This window comes from Monodon monoceros, unplaced genomic scaffold (assembly GCF_005190385.1).
Source record: "Monodon monoceros isolate NGI ecotype Baffin Bay Population unplaced genomic scaffold, NGI_Narwhal_1 Super_Scaffold_18, whole genome shotgun sequence".
NCBI classification, from domain to species: domain Eukaryota; kingdom Metazoa; phylum Chordata; class Mammalia; order Artiodactyla; family Monodontidae; genus Monodon; species Monodon monoceros.
This window is the reverse complement of record NW_021703774.1, coordinates 70,928,117-70,940,925: the sequence shown is the minus strand read 5'-3', so window position 1 is coordinate 70,940,925 and position 12,809 is coordinate 70,928,117. Positions and strand designations below refer to the sequence as shown.

At 40.3% G+C, this 12,809-nt stretch overlaps 1 protein-coding gene across 2 annotated transcripts in view; it reads right to left on the bottom strand.

Moving 5' to 3' along the window:
* Positions 1–12,809, bottom strand: part of GATAD2B (GATA zinc finger domain containing 2B) — an 81,362-nt gene that overhangs the window by 58,326 nt on the left and 10,227 nt on the right. Inside the window, exon 2 of one of the 2 annotated variants that reach the window (XM_029227470.1) lies at positions 11,943–12,001. The exons of the other annotated variant lie outside the window; for it this stretch is intronic. The gene's annotated coding sequence lies outside the window, so the exon portion shown is untranslated. The remainder of the gene's footprint in view (positions 1–11,942; positions 12,002–12,809) is intronic. 2 annotated transcript variants of the gene reach the window in all.

Below are 12,809 nucleotides of genomic sequence, written 5' to 3'. Positions count from 1 at the left end.
CATCCTTGTATCAGCAGCATGCTATTGATTCCTAGGGACCAGGCCTGAGAACATCTCATTTCTTAATACTTGACTGCTGTTTTCATTCTCTATCTGTACCTTCCCTGTACCTTTATAGGGGTGCCAAGTTCTTTTCAGACAAGTTACATTTAAATGTTCACACACATCTGACAATAAAAATGCAACTCAAGGGACTTCCCTGACAGTCCAGTGGTTAAGACTCCACGCTTCCACTGCAGGGGGCATGGGTTCCATCCCTGGTCAGGGAACTAAGATTCCGCATGCCACGTGGCACGGCCAAAAAACTAAAATAAACAAACAGACGAACAAAAATTTCAACCCAAACATCCTAAACACCTGTCATCAACTAAGTGCCACAGAGAAGACATGTTTTACTAGTCAAATTAACATTTTGCCATAGATTTTCTAAGCACATGGATTCTTTTTGACTAGGTATCCACCAGTGTCTCTCCCTCTCTAGCTTTCAAAGGGCAGAGCTCCTAGTCTATGAGCAGCTTTGCTTAAAGCTTCAGATATTTTACTCTGCATTAAGCTTCTCATCTTTCGCTTCTATTGTAAAGACTGCTCTTAGCTTTATCACTAAATCACAGACAATGCCTATAACGCATATATTATATATACACACACGCGCGCGCGCACACGCGCGCGCGCACACGCGCGCGCGCACACACACAGAGCTACCCTCTATATGCTCATGTTCCACTCAATCTCTGATTTTAAAAGAGCCTCCAGGGACTTCCCTGGTGGTCCAGCGGTTAAGACTGAGCTCCCAATGCAGGGGGCCTGGGTTCAGTCCCTGGTCAGGGAACTAGATCCCTGCATGCTGCAACTAAGAGCCCACATGCCGCAACTAAAAGATCCTGCACGCCACAATGAAGATCCCTCGTGCCACAACTAAGACCTGGCGCAGCCAAATAAATAGACATTAAAAAAAAAAAAAAAGAGCCTCCAACAAAGAAGAAGCTAAGATAAAATAAATTATCACAGCTACACGACTTGCATAAACTTTAAAAATCTATCCTCTACTTTAATAATTACCACACTGAATTCCTCTGCTCAACAGGCTATGCTAGAACTAGATCTAACTATCCATTAATGATCAGAGATGGAGAAATTGCTTTGGAATCTAACCTACTGTCCTGACTGGGCAAGTTAAGAATTCACTTCAATCTGTGACAATCTTGGTACACTTATGAGACAACCAGTTACTAGAATTTCAGGAAAACCACCTCATATCACACTAATGAGATAAATGGAGGCCAACATAAAAGGAAAGATTTGGAAAGAGAAAAGTGGTAAATGTCTGATTGTCAAATTTAAATATCTTCAAAGTATGTTCTCTATATTTTCAACATTAAAATTAACAACCTCAGTAATAGTGGCACTTTGGGCCAGATAATTCTTTGTTCTAGGGTCTGTCCTGTGCACTGTAGGATGCTTACTCTGGCCTCTACATACTAGACACCAGTAGTAGTACCACCACCACCAGTTTTGAGAACCAAAAATGTCCCCATACACAGCCAAATGTCCTGTAGGGGGCAAAATCCTTCCCAGTTAAGAACCATTAGATTAGAGTGAACACCACCAACATGATTTTACTCTCAAAGAGGTCTGTGGCTAGTGTTACCAACAACCTAAACCCTGAAGTTTAACACAAATACTATCAGAGAAAGTAAGAAAAGTAATAGTGTCAAATACCCTTAGGGGTGGGGAAGGATAATGACTAGGAGGGAGCATGAAAAAGGCTCCTGGGTGGAGGTAATCTTCTATATCTCTATCTAGGTTGTCACCTTATAAAACATTTTCTGTATTTATACTACACCTCAATTAAAAAAAAAAAGTTTACCAAAAAAACCCAAAACAGAGGGACTTCCCTGGTGGCGCAGTGGTTAAGAATACGCCTGCCGGGCTTCCCTGGTGGCGCAGTGGTTGAGAGTCCGCCTGCCGATGCAGGGGACACGGGTTCGTGCCCTGGTCCGGGAGGATCCCACCTGCCGCGGAGTTGCTGGGCCCGTGAGCCATGGCCGCTGAGCCTGCGCATCCGCAGCCTCTGCTCCGCAGCAGGAGAGGCCACAACGGTGAGAGGCCCGCGTACCGCCAAAAAAAAAAAAAAAAAAAAAAAAGAATGGTCCTTCAAAAACCCCTCTAACAAGAAAATCTCTAAGTAGCATTAAAGAGGTCTGCATGAGATCAGGTATGAAATATATTGGCTCCTAACACTAAGACAGTTTGCTTATCCCCAAGCAAAAACCCCACTCAAACAGGAACTGGATTCTCTACTCCAACAAGTAGGGCAGATAAAGGGGATAATCTGAAACAAAAAGGAAAGTAGGAGGGATCATAAAAACTGAACAGCTTGTGAACCTGTAAGAGTGGACCGGAATATTTTCAGACCAAGAAAGCAATTCCTAATACTGACTGAAATATTAACTACAGAGAAGTTTAGAAGATCTCCCTATATCCTACTTGTACATCCATAAATTTCTTAGAAAAAAAAAATGTCATCAGACCAGATATTTTATGCTTCATTGCTTTTTATATCCAAGGCAACAGTATTAAGATCCCTTTTTGAAGGGTCTTTTAAAAAAGAAAAATTCATTAGCCAAACATTTCCAGTTGAATAAAAAATACTGTAGCTATGGCTTTGAAAACTAAAACAATATCGCTTAAAACACTTTTTATAAGGAAGAAAAGATGAAGAGCACTGATTTTATTTTTCCGTTTCTTCTAATATAATGAGAGCAGAACAGTCTTATGTAACCTGGGGAGAATGTGAACAAGACAGTTACCTCAAATAGGATTACCTGACTTTTGGCGCTGAATGTCTCAGACTACCCAATGAAGTGCAAGGGAAAGATTAATGTTTCTCAGGGAAATAAGTCATGACGTTTTTACAAATAATCAAAATTACATCATGTTGCCCTGAAGTGGAAGTATCTGCATAAGAAAAATTTCTTCTGTAGGGACCTAGCACTATGTCTTTAAAAAACACCAACTATACTGCAATGGATTCAAAACACCACTACTGCTATATAGGTTAAGTTCCCAAAACTAAACACTTGGCCAAAGTTTAATACACCTAAATGTAAAAGAAGGATTACTGAAAGAGATATTCCTACTTCAGTGACTTTGTATGTTTGCATATTCAAATATTACATTCCTTTAAAATGCTGCTGCTCTACTGAAAATTGTCGGAAATAATAAACAATAAGCTACCAAAACACCAATCCCAAATCACAAAGCTCTGGTAGGTATTTAAAACTGTCAAATATCCAAGGTTAAATGAGAATCAGGAACTTTAATAATAAGCAAGTTAAGGAGTGATTCAAAGGGGGAAAATACATTAGACTTAGACTTATTCAAGAAGATGAGACTACTACTAGCCAACCTTTTCTTTTTAATTTTAAAATATTTATTTATCTATTTATTTATTTAGGTTGTGCTGGGTCTTAGCTGCAGCACGTGGGGTTGCAGCATGCGGGGTATTTGTTGTGCCATGCGGGCTCTTTAGTTGCAGCATGCGGACCTCTTAGTTGCGGCATGCAAACTCTTAGTTGCAGCACACGTGTGGGATCTAGTTCCCTAACAAGGGCCCCCTGCATTGGGAGCACGGAGTCTTACTCACTGGACCACCAGGGAAGTCCCTGGGCAACCATTTTTAAAACTTCCATTAAAGTCAACATCTGGCTGACTTTTCTTTGATTTGTATGTTCTTTCAAAAAACACAATCTGGGGATAACTACCTCCAACTTATTACAAGTATTCACCAAATAGCAGCTCATTGCCCAGTTATATCACCATTATTCTAGGAAAAGAATTCATCTATACCACAGATTGGCCTTTTTCTGTAGAGGGCCAGACAGTAAATATTTTAGGCTTTGAGGGCCTTATCCTTTTTTTTTACGGTACGCGGGCCTCTCACTGTTGTGGCCTCTCCCGTTGCGGAGCACAGGCTCTGCACGCGCAGGCTCAGCGGCCATGGCTCACAGGCCCAGCCGCTCCGCGGCATGTGGGATCTTCCCGGACCGGGGCACGAACCCGTGTCCCCCGCATCGGCAGGCGGACTCTCAACCACCGTGCCACCAGGGAAGCCCAGGGCCTTATCTCTGTTGTGACTATTAACTCTGATATTGTAGCAGTGTGAAAGCTGTCATCGACAATATGTAATAAATAAGGGTGATAATTTCCAATGAAACTTTATTTATGGACACCAAAATCAGAATTTTCTATAATTTTCACATATCATGAAATATCCTTCTTTTGACTTTGTTCAACCATTTAAAACCATAAAAAGCATTCATAATTCTTAGCTCGTGGACTGGACAAAAACAAGCAGCAAGCAAAATCTGGTCTACCAGCCCTTAGTTTTGCTGACTCCTGATCTATACTTCTCGTTTACTTTTTTTTTTAAATAAATTTATTTATTTTACTTTCAGCTGTGTTGGGTCTTTGTTGCTATGCGCGGGCTCTCTCTAGTTGCAGCGAGCGGGGGCTACTCCTCATTGCAGTGTGCAGGCTTCTCAATGCGGTGGCTTCTCTTGTTGTGGAGCACTGGCTCTAGGTGCATGGGCTTCAGCGATTGGGGCGCATGGGCTCAGTAGTTGTGGCTCGTGGGGTCTAGAGCACAGGCTCAATGGTTGTGGTGCATGGGCTTAGTTGCTCCGTGGCACACGGGATCTTCCCAGACCAGGGATCAAACCTGTGTCCCCTGCATTGGCAGGCGGATTCTTAACCACTGCACCAACCAGAGAAGTCCCCCTCTCATTTATTTTTTTTTCAATTTATTTATTTTATTTATTCATTTTTGGCTGCATTGGGTCTTCGTTGCTGCACACGGGCTTTCTCTAGTTTCCATGAGTGGGGGCTACTCTTTGTTGCGGCACGTGGGCTTCTCATTGCAGTGGCTTCTCTTGTTGTGGAGCAGGGCTCTAGGCACGTGGGCTTCAGTAGTTGTGGATTGAGGGCTCTAGAGCGCAGGCTCAGCAGTTGTGGCGCACGGACTTAGTTGCTCCCCGGCATGTGGGATCTTCCTGTACCAGGGCTCGAACCCATGTCCCCTGCATTGGCAGGCGGATTCTTAACCACTGCGCCACCAGGGAAGCCCTCTCATTTACTTTTATTAAACACTTCAAATTCACAAAAAAGTGTAGAGAATAATATAACAACCATTTACTTATCACACTAGCTTAAGAGCTATAACATTACAAATAAAACTGAAGCTAAGGGCTTCCCTGGTGGCGCCGTGGTTGAGAGTCTGCCTGCCGATGCAGGGGACGCGGGTTCTTGCTCCGGTCCGGGAAGATCCCACATGCCACGGAGCGGCTAGGCCCGTGAGCCATGGCCACTAAGCCTGCGCGTCTGGAGCCTGTGTTCCGCAACGGGAGAGGCCACAACAGTGAGAGGCCCACGTACCGCAAAAAAAAAAAAAAAAAAAAAGCAAAAAAACCAAAACTGTAGCTAAGTATTCCAATCCTACTTCTCTCTTCCTTTCCCCAAAGGTAACCACTACACTGAATTTGTTTGTTTTCGTTTTTTTTTCTTGCGGTACACGGGTCTCTCACTGTTGTGGCCTCTCCCGTTGCGGAGCACAAGCTCCAGACGTGCAGGCTCAGCAGCCATGGCTCACGGGCCCAACCGCTCCGCGACATGTGGGATCTTCCCGGACCGGGACACGAACCCGTGTCCCCTGCATCGGCAGGCGGACTCTCAACCACTGCGACACCAGGGAAGCCTTGTGGTTTTTTTTAGTACTTTTACTTTATGTGTGCAGGTGTAACTACATAAAACATATCATTTTGCAAGTTTAAAATTTTTATGGGATTATATAATATACATTTGTATATCACTTTGCAACTTACTTTTTTAACATTACCTTTGGTAATTCATCCAGGTTGATACATGTAACTAGTTCATTCATCTTAAATGGTATACAGAATGCCAACTATGGGATATCACAATTTAGTTTTCTACTTCCTGTTCACTCAACAAATTAATTACATATTATATGGCAGGAATTGTTTTAGGTGCAAGGGCTACAACAGTGAATAAGGCAAAATTCTTCTCTCCATGGAGTTTACTCTGATAAACACTAGCACTTGCTCTTTACTGATATTACCTCTTTAAAAGTGAAGTCGCAAAAGTGACCCTAACCTAATTTTATCCAAAGCATAAAAGAAAGTGAAAAAAAAAAAAGCCATCAATTTTACTTAGTAAATGGAAGAGAAATCCTTTCTCCTTCATTAAGGTTTGTTTAAAGATATTTCTTGCTAAGCTAAAAGAGATAAAAGAAAACTTCAAGAATAAATTTCACCCCAAATATCAAAATCTTTAAGCTTCCGACATTTTAAAATTAGAACCCAGGGCTTCCCTGGTGGTGCAGTGATTAAGAATCGCCTGCCAGTGCAGGGGACACGGGTTCGAGCCCTGGTCTAGAAAGATCCCACATGCCGTGGAGCAACTAAGCCTGAGCGTCACAACTACTGAGCCTGCGCTCTAGAGCCCGCGAGCCACAACTACTGAAGCCTGTGCACCTAGAGCCCGTGCTGCACAACAAGAGAAGCCACCGCAATGAGAAGCCCACACACTGCAATGAAGAGTAGCCCCTGCTCACCCCAACTAGAGAAAGCCCGCACGCAGCAACGAAGACCCAAAACAGCCAAAAATAAATAAATTTATTTAAAAAAAAAAATTAGAACCCCGTTCACAGTTGCCTTCATTTAGACTTACACTACAAACAGGGAGTACTCATAAGACATCTGGAGCTTCCAGTTTCTGTTCCTCTTCATTTCCCAAAACCAGTGTCAAGCAATAAGGAAGATAAAGATCAGCAGTGGATCTAAATCTTTTGGTCAACAGAAGGAAATATTATAGTAATCCAAAACTTAATAGAACTGATATTAACAGATCTAAAAGACAAGTTTTGCTCCTTGGAAATAAAATGACAGACTTCCTGAGTAGGAATTAAACAAGACATCACCACCAACAATAATAAATTAATGAAACAGTCTCCAATGCTCTTTTAATTCCAAAGGAGATGGTAACTTTGAACACATCTCATACCCTTGAATTAGTCAAATTTCCTATCACTGCTTAAGGATGTGTACGAAAACTAAGTTTGTTTCATTTTACTGCTGCCAGTAGGCCATGAATGTGGGATAAAATAAAGAATGTATGTAGGGTGATGGTACCACCAAAGGTAACCCCCTACTCTGGGCAAGTGAAGGCCTACTAATAAGTTCTAAGTTCACTAAACAAAATTTAAATCTATTGAATAAAACGAATCACCTTCACCCTAAAAACAGAGAAATGCGATGAGGAAGAAGATAAATAACTGAACAATGAGCAGAAAACTAGTTGGAAAGGAAATGAGTCGTATAAGGCATTTGGTCTTATTGTCTTAACATCCCCATTCCCTAAAAACCATATAACCCTGCTGATTTAGCAGTGTTTGGCTTTCTGCCTCTGCCTACTGGGAGTTTAACAAGAACTCCAGTAAGGAGTTTCCATGAGAACAGTCAGCTGGGAACTATATATGCTCCTTATTCCTGAAGTCGTCCTGATTTTAAAAGATTGTGGTGACAAGAAATCAACTTGTCAAAACTTTTACATTTAGACTGACAATTGAGAGGTTTGAAGGACATTTCAAAAAAGTAAAATTTGCTTCTAAAATGCATACTCCTCTTCCCAACAACTGGCTACAGTTACATGGCCAATAATCAAAATCCAAAGATATGTGCATTTAAGGAAGGAAATTCTAATAAGGCACAAAAGTGCTTTCAAAGGCACTTGAAGACAGTACTCATCACTGTCCAGCCACACTACTTCCCTCAAATTTAGATTTAAATTGAGTTGTTTTAGAAACTCTCACAGCCTGTTGGTGTGAATATATTAAATATAAATACAAATTATTGGAAGATAATTTAGTATCTAACAAAATTTTAAATGTGCATGCCCTCTGGTCTAGTAATTGTATGTCTAGGAATTTTACCTACAGATATACTAAAATGTATAAAGATGTATGTAAGATGTTTCACTGGAACCCTGGTTATGACAGTATTCCCACACACTGGAAACACCCTAAATGTTCCTCAGAGGGGATAGATTAAGTACAAATTAAAATATATCCATACAACGAAATATTGCACAGCCACTAAAACAATGACAAACATTGTATAATACACACACACACACGAAGAGTACAGCATAATGCTCAACAATTTTTTTTTTTTTTTTGCGGTACGCAGGCCTCTCACTGTTGTGGCCTCTCCCGTTGCAGAGCACAGGCTCCGGACGCACAGGCTCAGCGGCCATGGCTCACGGGCCTAGCCGCTCCGCGGCACGTGGGATTTTCCCGGACCGGGGCACGAACCCGTGTCCCCTGCATCGGCAGTCGGACTCTCAACCACTGCGCCACCAGGGAAGCCCCAATACTCAAGAATTTAAGTGTAACAGTCAAACTTCCTGATTTTATGTCCCAGCTCTTTTACTGACTAGGTATGTGACCTTAGGCAAATCACTTAAGCTCTCTGCGCCTCAGTTTTTTTATCTGTAAAATGGGAATGATGACAGCGTCTACCTTTAGAGTATTGTGAGGATGAAACAAGTTAATTAATGTGAAGAGCTTAAAATAGTGCCTGCACATAGAAAAGCCCAGTAAATGTTAGTTATTACTAAAAGCATATCCAAGGGAATTCCCTGGCGGTCCAGTGGTTAGGACTTGGAGCTTTCAGTGCCGTGGACATGGGTTCAATCCCTGGTTGGGGAACTAAGATCCTGCAAGCCACACAGTGCAGCCAGAAAAAACAAAAACAAAGAAACCACATATCCAAGGTATTAAATGGACATGGGCAAACAATTACAGTGGCTAAAACTAAAACAACAGAAGTTGGTAAAGACACAGATAGATGGAATAAAGAGAGGTTTTGAAAATAGAATTTTCAGGATTTGGTAAGCTTAACTCACACTCTGACCCAAGTTGTAAAAGGTGCTGATATGTTGTTCCTCCTATGCTGGTTACTTAATTTATAAATACATTGTATCTAGTATTGCAGTCATTTTAATACCTGTCTTCTCTTCTGTACTATGTAACTTCTTGAGGACTGAGGCTGTATCATTTATCTTTACATACTCTACAACACCTATGTGTATGTCTTTTACATAGTAGGTGTACAATAAATACCTAATACCTATGAATGTTCATATGAATATATGAATGGTCAGGCTTTTTCAGTTCCCCACAACCAGCCGATTTAAGTGGTTACAAAGTAAACAGAGCTCCATGGAAAAGAGACCCAAGTTTTCTCTTTAACTGTCATTTTCCTAAACCAAACCAGTCTAGGAGAGAGAAAACCACCTGGGGTCTATACTCCAGGAAATGGAAAAATAACCCTGTTATCACTGATCAGAGCCTAGGATTTTCTGACATAATTTGGGATTTAGGATTACCGATGAAATTACAAAACAGATTTTATGAACTACGTAATCAGCATTCCTACAATAAGTTTAATAACCTAGCAGTACTCGAATTATGTTTACTCAATGCTGACTAAGAGAATAATAGCAATAGAAGTTATTAAAGAGCAAGACCTGCAGGCAATAGGAAAGGTATACAGCCATAAAGTCGAATATTCTTTCCCAACGAAGTTCTGGTATCCATGAAAAGATTTTCACCCTTAAAATTTTCATTTTAAGAATAAGTAAATTCTCTACATATAGATTTGAAAAAAATCTCCTATGTTATTAAATGAAAAAAGCAAGACGTGGAAAACTATGCCATCTTTTGCGTAAAAAGAAAAACTAAAAAAAAATTCACATTTGCTTGCATATATATAAAAAACTCTGAAATGATAGAAAAGAAAGGAATAACAATGATGGGGCTTAAAACTAAGCAGGTGAGGGCTTCCCTGGTGGTGCAGTGGTTGAGAGTCCGCCTGCCGATGCAGGGGACACGGGTTCGTGCCCTGGTCTGGGAAGATCCCACGTGCCGCGGAGCGGCTGGGCCCGTGAGCCATGGCCGCTGAGCCTGCACGTCCGGAGCCTGTGCTCCGCAACGGGAGAGGCCACAACAGTGAGAGGTCCACATACAGCAAAAACAAACAAACAAACAAACAAAAAAACTAAGCAGGTGAGAAACAATGATGAAAAACTTTTCACTGTGTATCTTGATTTTTTTAAAAATTTGAACCAAACTTTTAACAATAAATAAAATGTTCCAACCATAACAAACAAATTCATTTACAAGAACGAAAGCTATTTGGAGTAACCTTGTTTCTAATACCATAGAGAAAAATACTGTGATCCAAGGAGCTAGGTGAAATTAAAACTCTCCGTGATAGGAATCAGCTGCCATATTATAGTAACAGCATCCCATTCAGTTTAGTTTTATACTGTTTGGCCCAAAATAAAAAAGGATGTGAACAGAAAAACCCAGTCTAAAATTCATGTGGCATCTCAAGGGATCCCAAATAGCCAAAACAATCTTGAAAAAGAAGAGGAGTCAGAAGACTTACACCTCCTGACTTCAAAATTTACTACAAATCTAGAGTAACTGAAACAGTGTGGTACTGGCATAAAGACAGACATACAGATGAAGGGAACAGAACAGAGACTCCAGAAATAAAGCCTTGCATATATGGTCAAATGATTATCAACAAGGGTGTCAAGGCCATTCAATGGAGAAGGGACTGTCTTTTCAACAAATGGTGCTGGAAAAACTGGATATCCACATGCCAAACAATAAAACTGGACCCTTACCTTAGAGCATATACAAACATTAACTCAAAATGGATCAAAGACCTAAATGTAAGAACTAAAAGTATAAAACTCTTAGAAGGAAACAGAGGAGGAAAAAGCTTCATGACATTGGAGTTGGCAAAAATTTCTTAATACAACACAAAAAATAGGCAACAAAAGAAAAAGTAAACTGGATCTCATCAAAATTAAAAATTTTGGGGACTTCCCTGGTGGTCCAGTGGTTAAGACTCCGAGCTCCCAATGCAGGGTGCCCAGGTTCGATCCCTGGTGAGGGAACTAGATCCCGCATGCCGCAACTGAAAGATTCCGCATGCCGCAACTAAGACCCGGTGCAGCCAAATAAACAATTTTTTAAAAAATTAAAAATTTTTGTGCATCAAAGGACATTATCAACAGAGTAAAAGAATAACCCACAAAATGGGAGAAAACATTTGCAAATCATATATCTTGATACAGGATTAATATCTAGTATAAGGAACTCCTACCATTCAACAAGAAAACAACCCAATTAAAAAATGGGCAAGGCCTTGAATAGACACTTCTCCACAGAAGATATACGAATGACCAATAAGCACATAAAAAGATGCTCAAAATCACTAATCATGAGAGAAATGCAAATCAAAACAATGAGATACCACTCCATAGCAATTAGGATGGCTTTTATAAAAACAAAAATTAAAAAAAAAAAGAAAGAAAATAGCCAAGTGTTGGTAATAAGAACATAGAGAAATTGGAATCCTCGTACACTGCTGATGGGAATGTAAATGATACAGTCACTGTAGAAAACAGTATGACAGTTCCTCAAAAAATTAAACATAGAATTGCCATATGATCCAGCAATTCCAATTCTGGGTATACATCCAAAAGAATTGAAAGCAGGGACTCAAACAGATGTCTGTACACTCATGTTCACCGCAGCATCATACACAATAGCCAAAAGGTGGAAGCAACCGAAATGTCCATTGACAGATGAACAAATAAACAAAACGTGGTAAAGTGTGTGTATACACACACACACACACACACACACATATATATATAATGGAATATTAGCCTTAAAAAGGAATGAAATTCTGACACATGCTACAACATGGATGAACCTTGAAGGCATTATGCTAAAATGAAATGAGCCAAACACAAAAGGACAAAAATTGTATGATTCTACTTACGTGAAGTCCTTAGAGTAGTCAAATTTACAGAGACAAAGTAGAATAGTGGTTGCCAGGGGCTAAGGGGAGGAATAACAGGGAATTATTTTTTAATGGGTACAGAGTTACTATTTGCCAGGCAGAGAGAAGTTAAAGGTCTTACAACTAGTAAGCAGCAAAGTAGAAATTTGAACCTAGGACTTTCCAACTGCAGAGCTATACTTTTAAAAGTGACCAAAACTTATTCTAGTTTAACCAAAGAAGGAAAGATTTCAACTAATTATGTAAAAATACCCCCAAGATTAGTATCAATACTAGACTATTTTCTCATATCCAGACACCAGAATTAAATGTATGCACAACACCAAGAATGCTTGGTTCTGAAGGAGAACAAGAGAGAGTGCAAAGCTTTTCAGAATAACCAGCAAAACCTAATGTGACACTCTAGGCAACACATGAAAGATGCGCTAAGCAGCCCCAGTAACAACAAAATTAAAATGACCACTTTCAAAGGCTTCTTCAGATAATTCTTAAAGCTATAAAACAATGAGTAAAAATCTCACTGTTCTCCTCCAATACACCTCTGCACCATAAAAGTGCCCCTTATACAGTCATCTTCACACTCTCAACCAAAGTGAATCTAGAAGACAACAAAGAAGTCACACATAACTAGAGACACTTCTAAGTTTTAATTTTTGATACAACTTTATCATATTGTATTTTACTCCCTCCTGTGAATATTATCAGGTATTCAGCCAGCCAGAATATAAGGTTTAATCTGGAAATAGAAACTGCTCAGATTCTAACCTTGGTTATACTCTTCTGTGACATCTACCACTGTCTTTGACAAAACTGGGAACCTACAATTTAATACCAGATATATATCAA